The sequence below is a fragment of the Mercenaria mercenaria genome, unplaced genomic scaffold, assembly GCF_021730395.1.
Source record: "Mercenaria mercenaria strain notata unplaced genomic scaffold, MADL_Memer_1 contig_940, whole genome shotgun sequence".
Taxonomy (NCBI): domain Eukaryota; kingdom Metazoa; phylum Mollusca; class Bivalvia; order Venerida; family Veneridae; genus Mercenaria; species Mercenaria mercenaria.
Window position 1 is genome coordinate 26,224 of NW_026463858.1, and position 17,322 is coordinate 43,545.

General features: G+C 36.9%; 1 protein-coding gene across 5 annotated transcripts in view; it reads right to left on the bottom strand.

The window, feature by feature from the left end:
* Positions 1-15,604, bottom strand: part of LOC128555015 (uncharacterized) — a 40,993-nt gene extending 25,389 nt beyond the window's left edge. For 2 of the 5 annotated variants that reach the window (XM_053536364.1, XM_053536360.1), the window contains exons 1-2: positions 15,504-15,603; positions 8,324-8,418 (exon numbers count right to left, since the gene is read on the bottom strand). The gene's annotated coding sequence lies outside the window, so the exon portion shown is untranslated. Of the gene's footprint in view, positions 1-8,323; positions 8,419-11,972; positions 12,100-15,503 lie in introns of all 5 variants that reach the window. The other 3 variants (XM_053536362.1, XM_053536363.1, XM_053536361.1) reach the window with 3 other exon arrangements.
* Between the last annotated feature and the right edge of the window lie 1,718 nt (positions 15,605-17,322).

Here is a 17,322-nt window from a genome sequence, read left to right on the forward strand (position 1 = left end):
ATACAAGTTTTGTGCAAGTTTGATTAAATTCAAATCATAAATGAAGCTGCTATTGTGCAGACTAGGTCAAAATAGCTAATTCTGGCCCTTTCAGGGGCCATCACTCTGGAACCCATAATGGCATCTGGCCAGTTCAAGAAAGGAACCAAGATCTTATGGTGATACAAGTTGTGTGCAAGCTTGGTTAAAATCAAATCATAAATGAAGCTGCTATTGTGCAGACTAGGTCAAAATAGCTAATTCTGGCCCTTTCAGGGGCCATCACTCTGGAACCCATAATGGCATCTGGCCAGTTCAAGAAAGGAACGAAGATCTTATGGTGATACAAGTTGTGTGCAAGCTTGGTTAAAATCAAATCATAAATGAAGCTGCTATTGTGCAGACAAGGTCAAAATAGCTAAATTTGGTCCTTTCAGGGACCATAACTCGAACCAAAAATGGAATCTGGCCAGTTCAAGAAAGGAACCAAGATCTTATGGTGATACAAGTTGTGTGCAAGTATGGTTAAAATCAAATCATAAATGAAGCTGCTATTGTGCAGACAAGGTCAAAATAGCTAATTTTGGCCCTTTCAGGGACCATAACTCTGGAACCAATAACGGAATCTGGCCAGTTCAAGAAAGGAACTGAGATCTTATGGTGATACAAGTTGTGTGCAAGTTTGGTTAAAATAAAATCATAAATGAAACCACTATCGTGCAGACAAGAAATTGTTGACGCACACACGCACACAAATTTTGGCCCTTTAAGGGGCAATAACTCTAGAACCCAAAACGGGAACTGGCCAGTTTTCGAAAGGAACCGAGATATCATGCCAATACAAGTTTTGTACAAGTTTGATCAAAATTGCTTGCAAAATGTGGTCTCTATCGTGTTCACAAGAAATTGTGGACAGACGGACGATGGACGAAGGGCAATCACAAAAGCTCACCCTGTCACTATGTGACAGGTGAGCTAAAAACCAACGGACCGACCGACTGACCGACCGCCAAGCTCACTCCTATATACCCCCCTAAACTTTGTTTTGTGGGGGTATAATTATACAGTCACTTTAAAATTCTGGCAGTGTGACATTATTGTCAGGAGGACTGCTTTTTATTTGTAAAGTTACTTGAAAAACTTTTCAAGAAGGTGTGTTTTAAGTTTACATCTGAACTTATTTTCACTTTTGATTCCTTTTAAGTCTCTTGGAAGGGCATTCCACCATTTTGGACCTATTACACGCACTGATCTATCTGCAAATTTCGTTCTTGTTCCTGTATAGCAAAGTTTACTGTAAACGTATATGAATTTGCGGTGACAAATTTGCGCAATTTTGAATTCGCTAAGACATAGGCTTAAAATCATGAATTCATGCACGGCAAAATATCCACTCAAGGGAGGCTATCACAAGAGATATAACTCGTATAAAACGAGGACGAATCGGGACAACATCACGGATAAGTCATAGGTACATAACGGTACATAGTTATCAAGCCGCGACACGCTATAGATATAACTACACTCATAGACTTTTATAATCGGTCAATGTTGTAATTGCGATAACTTGGATAATATTTAAATTACAAGACTGAAATTTTCCCGATCACCTTTGTTCCCAAATGCTATTTTTTCGTGAGGGTAATTTTCCATTTATTTAAAAATGGCTTAAGGAGGTAGGTTACCTTCATATTTGTATGTGCGCATGTCCAACCGGAAGCTAACGTGACGATTTACGACGACGTTTACGACAAACTAAATGTGTTTGTATATTCATTCTTCTGAAAACAAATCATGAACCTGTCTTCGATCTGATGCTTTATGATTTAATAATGCAGAAATAATGAATAAATTGCCACAGAAACGCTTCAAAACAATGTTGCCTTAAAATGACGTCATTGACGTCAAGACGTTACGTGTCAGTTACCGCGCAAAATTAATAGCTTTTATCTTGAAAGTACGTAATTCTGTGCATTTTCTTTATTTTAACTATTTTCAAATAACCATTATTTGCTGAAATATTTTTTATGAGTCTTTTGCTCTGAATAATAATCAATATTTTGCTTCTTTTATGTAGTTATACTGAAATGTTATGCGGAATGTAAGAAAATGGATGATGATAAGCAATGTTATTTGGAATATAGTCGGGTGAAAGGTTACTTGTTACGGCCATTTTCAAATAAAAAATCTAGCAGTTTGATTTGTAATACCTATTTTTCAGGTTCCGTTGATAATTTGTTACTTATGTACTAAAACTAAGATTTAAAATTGTTCAAATTTCAGTAGAAAATTGAGGCTTCTTGAATTGAATTGATGTTACCATGGAAACGAAGCCCGTGACCTATGTATCTAAATGTAAAATTTAAAAGCGTTGACACTGGTCTATTTAAGAAACACAGATTCGGCTTTTTATTTTCATTTCAACAATATCCATGAGAATAATAGCAGCATGCTGAACGATTTTTCCATGAAAAATTCAAGACGAGGGGTACTGCTGTAAGTATTCTAAGCTGTGAAATTTGTTTGAATAAATGCAAATAACACGAAAATATAACTTACGTTAGAAATAATATGTTTTAAAGCTACATCAACTAGAAAGATAATCTTATTCAATACTTTTTATAAGAAAGTACGACAAAAAGCAAGATATAAGCTATTTTAAACATCTCTGTTGCCATGGTTACTTTAAACTTTAAGAAAAATAGGGTATCATGTAAAGTGCTTGGTATTTTGCTAATAATATTACCCAAATATTCCATGTTGGTCATTAACAGAATGACACAGAAGCCGTCGAAAACCCCTATTTTTATACATAGTTGTTTAAAAATGAGAGAAAATTCGTTACCATGGAAACACGAGCCCCGCGACATATACATTTTAATCCTATATTAGAAAGCTAACGTGCATATTAGTAAAATTATCAATTATGCAGACTTCTACGGATATCAATGAAACTAAAATATACTGAAAAGTGTTAAATATCCATATTTTCCTTCTTCTTTCAATACGAAATACCTTTGGAGGGTCATGTTCTTCAAACCTGGATAAAAATTGAACTTGAAGGGACAGAGACAAACGAAATTGAGATTGTAGCAGCTAAAACTTCATATTACACGAAATACAAAAGAATGCTGCGGTTCAACTAATCTGAATTTACCCTTGTAACAAGGTAACCTACCTCCTTAAATCATGTGTGATAAACTTTTATGGTTTTATTTTCAGCGTAGTCTTAATGAAATATACACAAATCATAGGTGGCCAATTATAAATGTCTATGAGTGTTTTGTGTTTCAGTCAACACCTAGATATACAAACAAGAGGGCCATGATGGCCCTATATCGCTCACCTGAGTAGAGTTGCTTACTTGAACAAGATCTAGGCCTTCTGGTTTATTTTTAGCAAATTTATGAAGATTTCCCTATGTACAATCAAGTAACCCTGGGGCTGGGTAAATTTGACCCTGCGTGGGGGGAGGGGGGTCAAGATTTGAACAATTTTTGTAGAGGTCCACTAGGCAATGCTACATGTCAAATATCTAAGCTCTAGGCCTTCTGTTGTTTTTTTTTAGAAAATTTTAAAGATTTTTCTATGTACAATCAAGTAACCCCATGGGGCGGAGCCAATTTAACCCCAGGGATCATGATTTGAAATTTTTTTGTAGAAGTCTATTAGGCAATGCTACATGTCAAATATCTAAGATCTAGGCCTTCTGGTTTATTTTTAGAAAATTTTTGAAGATTTTCATATGTAAAATCAAGTGACCCCTGGGGCGGGGTCAATTTTGACCAAGGGGGTCATTATTTGAACAAATGTTGTAGAGGTCCACTAGGCCATGCTACATGTGAAATATCTAAGCTCTAGGCCTTGTGGTTTATTTTTAGAAATTTTTTGAAGATTTTCATATGTAAAATCAAGTGACCCCTAGGGCGGGGTCAATTTTGACCCCGGGGTCATGATTTGAACAAATTTAGTAGAGGTCCACTAGGCAATGCTACACGTCAAATATCTAAGCTCTATGCCTTCTGGTTTATTTTTAGAATTTTTTTTGAAGATTTTCCTATGTAAAATCAAGTGACCCCTGGGGCGGGGTCAATTTTGACCCCCGGGTCATGATCTGAACAACTTTAGTAGAGGTCCACTAGGCAATGCCACATGTCAAATATCAAAGCTCCAGGGCTTATGCTTTTTGAGAAGAAGATTTTTTAAGATTTTCCTATGTACAATCAAGTAACCCCTGGGGCGGGGTCAATTTTGACCCCGGGGTCATGATTTGAACAAACTTGGTAGAAGTCCATTAGGCAATACTTCACACCATATATCTAAGCTCTAGGGCTTTTGGTTTTTGAGAAGAAGATTTTTTAAGATTTTCCTATGTAAAATCAAGTGACCCCTGGGGCGGTGGTCAATTTTGACCCTGGGGGTCATGATTTAAACAAATTTTGTAGAGGTCCACTAGGCAATGCTACAGGTCAAATATCTAAGCTCTAGGCCTTCTAGTTTATTTTTAGAATTTTTTTGAAGATTTCCATATGTAAAATCAAGTGACCCCTGGGGCGGGGTCAATTTTGACCCCAGGGTCATGATTTGAACAACTTTAGTAGAGGTCCACTAGGCAATGCTACATGTCAAATATCTAAGCTCTAGGGCTTCTGGTTTTTGAGAAGAAGATTTTTTAAGATTTTCCTATGTAAAATCAAGTGACCCCTGGGGCAGGATCAATTTTGACCCCGGGGTCATGATTTGAACAAAACTGGTAGAGGTCCACTAGGCAATGCTTCAAACCAAATATCTAAGCTCTAGGGCTTCTGGTTTTTGAGAAGAAGATTTTTTAAGTTTTTCCTTTCGGTTGCCATGGCAACCAGAATTCTGTATGGAATTCAATTCTTTGAACAATTTTTAAAGAAGACCACCCAAGGAACATCCCTGTGAAGTTTCATCAAAATTGGCCTGTTGGTTTAGGAGATGTTGTTTAAAGGAAAGTGTGGACGGACGACGGACGGACGGACAGACGGACGGACGGACGGACGCCGGACGGTGAGCGATCACAATACCTCACCCTGAGCACAAAGTGCTCAGGTGAGCTAACAATGAAAGGGGTATTGATCATAGTCAACATCTGTCAAGCGTCATCAAAAATATGCAAACAAAAATACCTGGGCAGTTTATAAAAGGATTAAATTGAAAACTGATTAAACAATTGAAATTATATCTGAATAGCGAATGTTTTCACAGCTAATAGAAAGTGATCTAATGAATGCCGTATTTGACATTATTTGTGCATGTTTGCAAGTGTTGCAAGTGTTTTGGTAAAACATAACACGAAACAAGAGCTCGTCGAACACGAAATGCCCCCCTTGATGCATTCAGTAATTGCACAAGGAACAGAAATTATATGCTCACTGTAAACAAAAGTTCTAAAGTTCTGGTTCAATCTGACCTTGACCTTTAATCTATTAACCTAACAAGATATCACAGAGTGATCTTGGCGCCCACCACTGAGCCATTTTTGAATGTTCCAAATTTCAAGACTATGTCAAGATCAAAATCAAGGTCAAATTAAATATCGGTACAAAACAGTCAGAATCAAGGTCAGTCAAATTTTATTTCGGTACACAAAACTATGCATGTGGTCCAAATTTGATGCCTGTACCTTTAGAAATGTGAAAGTAGGTCACTAGGTCAATCTCGAGATCAAAGTTCAGTTCAGTACACAAAACTATGCATGTGGTTCGAATTTGAAGGCTGTAGCTTGAGAAATGTGGAAGTAGGTCACTAGGTCAAAATCAAGGTCAAATTTTATTTCGAAACACAAAACTGTGTGCGTGGTCCAAATTTGAAGCCTGTACCTTCAGAAATGTGAAAGTAGGTCACTAGGTCAATCTCAAGATCAAAGTTCATTTCGGTACACAAAACTATGCTTGTGGCTGTAGTTTGAGAAATGTGAAAAAAAGGTCACTAGGTCAAAATCAAGGTCATATTTTATTTCGGAACACAAAACTAAGCAAGTGGTCCAAATCTGAAGTATGTAGCTTCAAAAATGTGAAAGTAGGTCACTAGGTCAATAACAAGGTCAAAGTTTGTTTCGGTACACAAACCTATGCATGTGGTCCAAATTTGAAGGCTGTAGCTACAGAAATGTGAAAGTAGGTCACTAGGTCAAGATCAAGGTCAACTCATGTCAAGCTTCATCTTGCCACTCAAAACTATACATGTGGTCCAAATTTGAATGATGTAGGTTATGGACATGAAGATTCTAAGTTTTTTGCCTATACAAGTCTTTATGAACCATGTGACCCCCGGGGCGGGGCCATATTTGACCCTAGAGGGATAATTTGAACAAATTTGGTAGAGAACCACTAGATGATGCTACATTACAATATCAAAAGCCTGGTCTTTGTGGTTTGGACAAGAAGATTTTCAAAGTTTTTCCCTATATATGTCTATATAAACCATGAGACCCCCAGGGCGGGGCCATATTTGACCCTAGGGGAATAATTTGAATAATCTTAGTAGAGGACCACTAGATGATGTCATATACAAAATATCAAAGCCCTAGGCCCTGTGGTTTTGGACACGAGGCTTTTCAAAGTTTTTTTCTATATAATTCTATATTAACCATGTGACTCCCAGGGTGGGGCCATATTTGACCCCAGGGAAATAATCTGAATTATCTTGGTAGAGGACCACTAGATTTTGCTACATACCAAATATCAAAGCCCTAGGCCCTGTGGTTTTGGACAAAAAGATCAGAAACCATTTAACTGTTCCTGGCCAATGTGACCTTGACCTTTGACCTAATGACCTCAAAATCAATAGGGGTCTGACACTAGGCCCAAGCATTCTTGAGTTATTGGCCGGAAACCATTTTCCTGTTCCTGGTCACTGTGTCCTTGACCTTTGACATACTGACCTCAAAATCAATAGGGGTCATCTGCTGGTCATGACCAACCTCCCTATAAACTTTCATGACCCTAGGCCCAAGCATTCTTGAGTTATCATCCGGAAACCGTTTAACTGTTCAGGGTCACTGTGACCTTGACCTTTAACATACTGACCTCAAAATCAATAGGGGTCATCTGCTGGTCATGACCAACCTCCCTATCAACTTTCATGATCCTAAGCCCAAGTGTTATTGAGTTATCATCAGGAAACCGTTTAACTATTCAGGGTCACTGTGACCTTGACCTTTAACATACGGACCTCAAAATTAATAGGGGTCATCTACTGGTGATGACCAACCTCCCTATCAACTTTCATGATCCTAGGGCCAAGTGTTCTTGAGTTATCATCCGGAAACGGATTGGTCTACATTCCGACCGACCGACAGACCACCGACATCTGCAAAACAATATACCCCTCCTTCTTCGAAGGGGGGCATAACAACAATTGCTTTTTTAACAATTTAATAACTTACAGTAACTAACTAGTTAATTTTTACAGTTTCAAACCTGAGGCCCAGGGCCCATTCAATTGGGAAAAATGGCACGAAAACCTGAAAATTGTGAATTCAAAAAATAAGTTTTACCATCATACAACCTTTATTTCAGCATTGTTATTGTTGTATGTCACATTACAAGTCTTTTTTTCTCTTTTTTTTTTGTCTTTTGAAAGTGTCTACTACATTTTCTACATCTCTTCAGTGAGAGACTCTCAGACACTCAACGGTCAGTAAAACCTTCACTTGTGTACAGTGTTTTATCAAGTGTTTTATCACGGGTATGATCCGAAGATGTGTTTAATTTGTCATCAGGGTTCGCTGTTCTTACTGAATCCTGAGACGTTATCCCAGTCACCTGTTTCTCGGCACTTGTTTTATTGACAAAAGCTTTTGGTTGTCAGCAGCATACTTTTCAACGACTTTCTTTGTATAATATTTACTTATAATTGCTCGGCATATTTTCATTTCCAGTGAAAAGTGGCCAACTTGATTAAATGCGATTGTGTACAGGCTCGGTTATTCAATTAACACAGGAACAGCGTTAACTCGATTAAATATAAGGAAAACTGAAACTGAAACTGCTTTATTTGATTAAACGCCTAATTTTACACATAGTATATTCACTGGCGTTGTACATTAAATTAAAAAAGAAAAATCATGATAAACTATATACATAATGGAATCAAACAATGAAACACGACATATTTGACAAAATTACTGTACAGTGCAAATTACAACATAGCGTATAAAGCATACGTCAATCACACTACATAGTAGAATATACTCAGCGTCTCTACCATATTCAGTCCACCAACAGAGAAATAATCAGAACCATGATTCAAAGCTTTTAAAAAACAGTGTTTTGAGCTTTTTCTTAAAAGTGTCTACCGAATCAGAATTTCTCACCTCTACTGGTAGTTTGTTCCATAGTTTCGGCCCTACAGTTTGAAAACTTCTGTCGCCAAATGTTTTACGTTTGTTAAATGGTACCTCGTAACAACCTGTAACAGAGTCTGAAGACCTTAAACTACGTTTTGGTGCTTGCTCCGATAATAATTCAGTCAAGTAAGATGGAGCTTGGCCGATTGAACAATTAAACGTGACAGTTAAAATCTTAAATTCAATTCTAGCTTTGATAGGAAGCCAATGTAATCGGAACATTAAGCTTGTTTTGAACTGTCGTACTTGCTGAGTCTTAAAACGAGTTTGGCACACATGTTTTGTATCCTTTGCATTTTCTGAATTTCACAGTGAGGAATACCATACAATATTGCATTGCAATAATCTATATGTGAAATGACCAGTGATAATACCAGAATTTCAGTAGCCTCTTTAGTAAGGTATTTTCTAATATTTTTGATTCTAAGATAATTAACCATTGCGGTCTGACATTTTCTCTTGACATGATCCTTAAACCTAAGATTTTCATCTAAGAATGCCCCTAGGTACCTTATACAATGTACTGATTTGATTTTGTCACCAGCAATGTCCATTTCTGTTATTGAACATTTGTCAAGTTGCTGTCTACTACCGAATAAGATGAATTCGGTTTTTGACGTATTCATTTTAAGTTTGTTTTGTTTCATCCAGTTATCAATGGTGAATGCACAGTTTTCAAGTTCTTGAATAGCCTGTTTCTCATTTTCAACTGAAGTTGGTCGAAAGCGTTTGTTGGCAATATGGTCATCAGCAATCCCATACACTGATATTGACTGGGGAATGACATTAAATAGAGTTCCTGCATAAGTGAGATAGAGCCAGGGGCCTAAACAGCTACCCTGGGGAACGCTACATTGTAATGGGCGTGGAGTTGAAACAGCAGTTTCTACACTTACACTACAACTGCGTGGCCTAAGATAAGAGTCAATCCAGTTGAGAGCTGTACCACATAGCCCATACTGAGAGTGTAACACTTGCACTAAAATATAGTGGTCAACAGTGTCAAAGGCGGCACTCAGATCCAGTGCAATTAGAGCACTGACCTCCTGATTTTCCAAGCCTTCCAACAAGTCACTGGTTAATCTGAGTAAAGCCGTTTCGCATGAGTGAAAGCGTCTATACACTGACTGATTCTTGGGAAGAAGATGGTATTCACTAGCATGTTTATTTAATATGAAAAGAGCTGCCTTCTCTATAAGTTTCGACAGAAATGGCAAATTGCTCACAGGGCGATAATTGGATAGCACAAGTTCAAGTCCGACCTTCTTCAACAATGGCCTGACTATCGCATGTTTCCACTTCGATGGAAAAATCCCTTGACGTAATGACAGATTAACCAAGTCAGTTATTAAAGGGACCAATTCATTGAGATGCATCTTTAATATTTTTGTGGGTAGTTTATCAAGCTCACAGGATTTGGTTTGAAGTTCGTTTATCAATTTTTTCACTTCTGCTTCACTTAGATCTCTGAAAACCTCAAAAGATGGAACATCCCTTTTTTCTGGTACGTAACTTTCATAATTTCCAAGTGATTCACGGATCTTTTCAATTTTGCTCAAAAAGAAATCTGCAAATTTTTCTGCCAATGTAATGTTACTTTCTTCAGCGGGCATTGGATTTTCAGACTTTGTTCCAGTGAGTTCAGATACCAACTTATACAATTTTTTTGAATCGCCTTTTGAACTTACCACTTTCTCACTAAGAACTGATCTTTTTTCTTTACGAATTTCATAATGATACTTGAGACGTAGCTTTTTTACAGTGTCAAGTTGGTACGGTTCCCGGTATTTTCTCCATACTCGTTCAGCTTTACGTAATGACCTTTTAAGTTGAAGGAATAAGAATCAAATGGAAACTAATCAAGCTAGTATTGGAAACCTGAAAATTGGTACTTTTTGGCAGATTTTTGGGAAATTTAAACCTCAGAATTGGGAAATAAGCAGATTTCTGCAACTGGGATGGGGCCCAAATTCGGCCCCAAAAAATCCCTGTTTATACATTATAAGTAGAAATTTGTGTAGAAATAATCGCGTTAATCATAAATTCGTGGACTGCCGACCATCGCGAATATTGCGAAAATTTGAAGCCCGCGAGTATTTATACACTTACAGTATTTCATTTGATGATCTTGTTTTGTATGTAGTATTTTGGACAGGATGAAGAAGTTCACTAAGATAAGATGACACATAAATCCATTTTGGTCAACATTTGTGTCAACTAATATTAAAATCCTAGTGCAGTATTGTTTGTACCGGTAACCCCTCTCGAAAAAAAATTTGAGAAATATCACCACATATACCAATTAAACTATTCCTTGGTCTAACAAGAAAACAATAAACATGTAAAACTATCTCTTCTTGGGACCGCGACTGGATCCGGTCATAACCTCATCAATGAAAGGTTGATATTATTAAATGATGTCTCAAGAAATCACCAGAAATTTTATCAAAACAAATACCATGTCAGGAAACAAACTAATATGGTAATTTAGATAATTATATTGACACTTTTTGAGAAAACAATTGAAGTTAATCCATTTTACCAGTTCAATTTGTACTCCACCTACCTAATTTACAATATATATTTGCATGTCGCTACTACCTCTTGATATTCATTGCTTTCGACTATTCTTATTGAGTTGAATTTGAAATATGATTACCGGTATTTCTGAATGTACCGAGATAAATTTACAATCTGGGAATATAAAAAAAAAAGTGCACTATAAGAAAGTACCTAGAATATCAGAAATGTGCTGAAAATTCAGTACAGTTCTATGTCAAACAGTAAAAGCACTATTCTATACTAAAAGATTATAAGATTATGTACTATGCATATGTATAATGTTTAGCAATTCAAACATAATCAGGTTAAAAACGAATCAACAAACTGGCCTATAGAGGTTTAATAGGAATGATTGTAAATGTTCATAATGTGTCTAGAAACACTAAGATAATCCATAAATGCATATCAGGGGTGTAAAAACTTTTTTCACACCACTCGCCCTGCAGGACTAGTGGCCTAATAAAATTACAACTATATGTATCTTAATGACCTTTTTAATATTGTCACTTTTATGAAAGAAGTATTACTATTATGTACAACAAACAAATTGCAAATATAACAAACAGTAGACAAATAATATTCTCTTGTACACTACATTTCCTTTTTATTTAATCATATTCATTCTTTCTCAGCAGACATTTTTCTTTTTCTTTCACTGTATTTTGTCATCTCCACCACCCGGTCGCTCTTCAAATTTTATAGATGTTGGTTTGCATAGGTTTGACAAAGTACGCGAAAATAAATGGTGATGATAATAACATTAACTCATTAAGTCATTTTTCGCGATGTAATTCAGAACATCTTTTGCTGAATTTTGGTCAAGTTACGATGTAAAAAGCACTTGCTCGATCGGTCAAGTATACAGCAACGTCCACTCATCCTATTCTGATTTAACTCTCCAATGCGAGTGGGCGAGTTGAATTTTACACCCCTGCACATAGAAGTTATGGAACAGAAACAATTTTCATTTGACCTTAAATAGTAACCTTGATTTTGGCCTACAAGCATAAGTCATGTACGTACATAATCTACATATTGCTGTCTATATACATACATAGTTTTATGAACCGACTTGAATACTTTTTGAGTTATCGCAGGATCCAGATTTGCGGACGGACTGATGGACAGACGCTCCTACATATGGTAATTTATGTGTCTTCTTTTTTGTTCTCTCTATTGTTCTTTAAGCCATGTAAAAGAAAAACAGCCATATAAAACCATACGGAATAAATGACATCAAAGAAAAAGTACAGAATACCTACATGTATTGTTCCTATTGCCACCTAAGTATGCAAATGTAAGCTCGGACGAGTCACCAGGGCTTTTTCTAGGGTTTTGGGGAAAAAGGCCCCTGGTCAAACTGGGAATTTTTAAATTGTCAAAATTGGGAAAATGTATTGACAAATCAAGCGACTTTTTAACATTTAATTATATTAGTTTAAAACATCAGTTTCAAGTTTTCTGGTAGACATTCAAATGAATTACAAATTTAAAGTATCCTCTAGTGAAATTTTGAGAATTTATTTTTTCAACATTGTCTTCCAAATTAAAGTTGCTGATACTATATTGCAAAAATAAAATACAGTTATTTAGAAAAATTATGTATTTAATTTTTGCTGAGGTTGCAGACAGTCATGTTACTAAAAATACTATGCAAGAATTATGTTTGAATAACAAAAATAAAACTGATTTCAGTTGGGAATTTTTTGCTCAAGATTGGGAAAATTGGTGCATATTTGGCATTGGGAATGGAGCTGATATTCGGCTCCGTGGGACAGGTGGAAAAAGCCGTGACGACAGACACAGTGTAATCACAGTAGCTCACCATGAGCACTTCATGCTCAGGTGAGCTATAAACTAGCAATGCCCCATGATCATTTTTGGGCGAATCAGAATAACTTTAAGGAATTGGGAAGAGGGTCATCCAAGAAACAATGCTATGAAATTATCTTAACAAGAGGGCCAAGATGGCCCTAGGTCGCTCACCTGAGAAACACACCATAACAATGTAAACATGTATGACCTCGTGATTTCATGGAAACAAATATTTTGACCAATTTTCATTAAGATTGAACCAAAAATGTGGTCTCTTCAGTGTAAACAAATATTTCCTTCATTTTGACCTACTGACCTAGTTTTTGAACCAAGATGACCTACCTTCGAATTTGACCTAGATTTCATCAAGGCAATCATTCTGACCAAATTTCATAAACCTCGACTGAAAAATACAGCCTCTATCACATACAAAACGTTTTTCTTTGATTTGTCCTAGCGTCCTTGTTTTTGACCCCAGATGACCCATATTCAAACTTGACCTTAATTTCATTAAGGCTATCATTCTGACTAAATTTCATGAAGATCAATGGAAAATACAGCCTCTATCGCATACACAAGTTTTTTCTTTAATTTGACATAGTGACCTAGTTTTTGACCCTAGATGACCCATATTCAAATTTGACCTAGATTTCATCCAGACAAACATTTTGATCAAATTTCATGAAGATCCGGTATAAAATGCAGCCCCTATTGCATACACAAGGTTTTTCTTTGATTTGACCAAGTGACATAGTTTTTGACCCCAGTTGACCCATATTCCAATCTGGCCTAGATTTCATCAAGGCAATCATTCTGACCAAAATTCATGAAGATCAGTTGAAAACTAGAAATTGCTTTTGTAAAAAAGCGCATGTCTCCCCCAATGCAAAGTCCTATAGGCAAGAAGTCAATAGGGGTCAGGAGCAAAAGTCAAAGAGACACTGATGGTTGGCTGCAATAGGGATCATCTACTTGGCATGTCCAGTCATCCCGCTAAGTTTCAACATTCTTGGCCTAGTGGTTCTTAAGTCACTGTTCAGGCTCCTGTGACCTTGACATTTGATCAAGTGACCCCAAAATAAATAGGGGTCATCTACTCTGCATGTCCAATCATACTATTAAGTTTCAACATTCTAGGTCAAGTGGTTCTCAAGTTATTTTCCGGAAATGATTTTACATGACCAGGCCCCTGTGACCTTGACCTTTAATAGACTGACCCAAAAATCAATAGGGGTCATCTACTCTGTATGTTCAATCAGCCTATGAAGTTTCAACATTCTGGGTCAAGTGGTTCTTAAGTTATTGATCGGAAATGGTTTTCCATGTTCAGGCTCCTGTGACCTTGACCTTTAATAGAGTGACCCCAAAATCGATAGGGGTCATCTACTCTGCATGTTCAATCATCCTATTAAGTTTCAACATTCTGGGTCAAGAGGTTCTCAAGTTATTGATCGGAAATGGTTATCAATGTTCAGGCCCCTGTGACCTTGACCTTTAATAGAGTGACCCCAAAAACAAACAGGGATCGTTTACTCTGCAGGAACAATCATCCTATGAAGTTTCAACATTCTGGGTTGAGAGGTTCTCAAGTTATTGATTGGAAACGGTTTTTGATGTTCAGGCCCCTGTGACCTTGACCTTTAACAGAGTGACCCCAAAATGGATAGGGGTCATCTACTCTGCATGACCATTCATCCTATTAAGTTTCAACATTCTGGGTCAAGTGGTCTGGAAATGGTTTTCAATGTTCAGGCCCCTGTGACCTTGACCTTCAACAGAGTGACCCCAAAATCAATAGGGGTCATCTACTCTGCATGACCAATCATCCTATAAAGTTTCAACATTCTGGGTCAAGTTGTTCTCAAGTTATTGATCGGAAATGGTTTTCCATGTTCAGGCCCCTGTGACCTTGAACTTAGATGGAGTGATCCCAAAATCAATAGGGGTCATCTACTTTACATGACCAATCATCCTATGAAGTTTCAACATTCTGGGTCAAGTCGTTCTCGAGTTATTGATCGGAAATGGTTTTCCATGTTCAGGCCCCAGTGACCTTGACCTTTGACAGAGTGACCCCAAAAACAATAGGGGTCCTCTCCTCCATAAGCCCTACCAACCTATAAAGTTTGAAGGTTCTAGGTCAAATGGTTCTCCAGTTATTGCTCGGAAATGAAGTGTGACGTACGGACGGACGGACTGACGGACAGGGCAAAAACAATATGTCTCCCCCAGAAGGGGTGGTGGGGGGGGGGAGACATATCTATCACATACACAAGGTTTTTCTTTGATTTGACCTAGTGAACTAGTTTTTGAACCCATATGACCAATTTTAGAATTTGGCCTAGATTTTATCAAGGTAATCATTCTGACCACAAGTCATGAAGATTAACTGAAAAATACAGCCTCTATCGCATACACAAGGTTTTTCTTTGATTTGACCTAGTGACCTAGTTTTTGACCCCAGATGACCCATTTTCAATCCTGGCCTAGATTGCAACAAGGTTATCATTCTGACAAAATTTCATGAAGATCAGTTGAAAAATACAGCCTCTTATCACCTGCACAAGCTAAATGTTGACAGACGACAGACAGACAGACGCCGGACATCGAACGGTCACAAAAACACACCTTAGGTGAGCTAAAAATCAAGTCAGTGGTTTGAGACGAGATTTTCACAATTTTCCATGTAGCCATATATGGAAAACTAGCCCCACTCCCTGGCATCATTTTTTAATGAAACAGAATGATTTGAAAAGATAGAATGTCTTACTTTTTAATAAGGATACCCTCCTGCTTCAATTACCCGAGACTTGGGACACGGCGACGGCGAGTTACTTTTCCTTTGTGCATGATGACCCTATATATCAATCTGAAATAAAAATCAGAGCAAAAGATATAGTTCAAGAGTGAATTGAGTATTACTCTATCATTGTGGTTTGAATTGGGTATTCACTGCTAAATTGAACGAAGTATTATAAAACAAGCAAATTCGATGAATTGGTATCCCCCGCCGAAAGGGTTTGTGGTGAGGAATGGCAAAAAAATATATCCATCAAAAAGTTAAGGATGTTAATAAGAAGCAAATAATTTCATTAGTCAAAATCAATTTAACAGAAAACAAATGTTTAATTAAAGAGTACACAATAAATGTATGATACTTTGATCCTGACTAAAGAATTTATTTTGAATGGGATATGCTTATTGTAATAAGCTTAGCTTTTAAAATTAAATGCAGTTAATTGAAATGTGAGCTTGAAGTTTAACTGGAATGAAATATTGTCTTTGAGTGGTTTGGCACCAGGTGTTGCTGATTAACATGTACATTTGAACTTAAAAGAACAGAATGCTGATGTCCTTAAGAGAACACAGGTAAGATATCTTGAACATGGCTGAGGGCAAGGTTTGTGCAGTCACAACTTAACATGTTGAAGGTCTGAACATTTAAAAAAAAGGAATGGAAATATAATTATATATGTATATATTTATATATTTATTTTTTTAGGGGGTGGGGGTGCGGGGGAATGGGAGAGGAAACAAAATTTCACATGTTGATTATAAATATTGATGGAAAATTAAAAATGAAAAAAAAAAAAAAAAAAGGGTAAAACAGTCAGGGGTGTAACTGTTTCAAGTTATCGCAGTTTATAACCCATTTGAGTTATTGCTTAAACTTTGATAACTTGTTTCAGTTATCATAAAATATTACAAAGCCCTCCTGTGCCAATTCCTCATTTTGAATGAGACTTATGCAATTATTTCCGGAATCCTTGACCTTTTATCTTTCCAGCTATGCAGTAAAAATTTTTACTCAAGGCTGATAAAGTTTTATGCAAGGCTGATAAAGTTTTACGCAAAAGCTTTAAAGTTATAAAACTCTTAATATCTCATTAGTATCCTATTATGCTTATCCAGGTCATGCTCAGACTAAAAGAGAATTTGATTAACCATAGTTTGCTACTAATTTGACTTTAAAGGTCACTTTGTGAGAACAGCAAAAAGACTTTTTTTGAATAACTTACCTGAGTTAACTATATTTTATAACTAATACAGGTTATAAAATGCTTGAAAAAGTAACTGAAACAGGTTACATAACTTAAAACAGTTACACCCCTGACTGTAAAAGGGTGAAGTTGTGGGGGGGGGGGGGGGGGGGGGGGGGGGGGGGGCAGAGGATGCATGATTAGTGGTGGGCATGACTGTATGGAGGAGTGAGGTGGGGGAACTTGCATGCTGATAAATAATCATGGAAGGTTTGAAAAAAAATTTAAAATAAGAAATGAAAAAAAATAAATTATTATTTGTGGTTTTTTTTGGGGGGGGGGGGGGAAGCGGGGTTGGGGGGGGGGGGGGGGTGTGACCAAGGCAAGTGGGTGACCAGGTGTAGGTGCGCAACTTCACATGTTTCTAATAAATGTTCACAGAAAAGAATGAAAGAAATTTAATGAAATTCTGCCAAATGGTAAGTTTGTTATGTACAAATATGTGGATTTTTAGACAACTAAAGGGCAATAACTCCAAAACCCGTACAAAATTGTGTGTGCACAACCACATTATAGTGCTCTAAATTCTGTTAAAGTTTCATAGTTCAA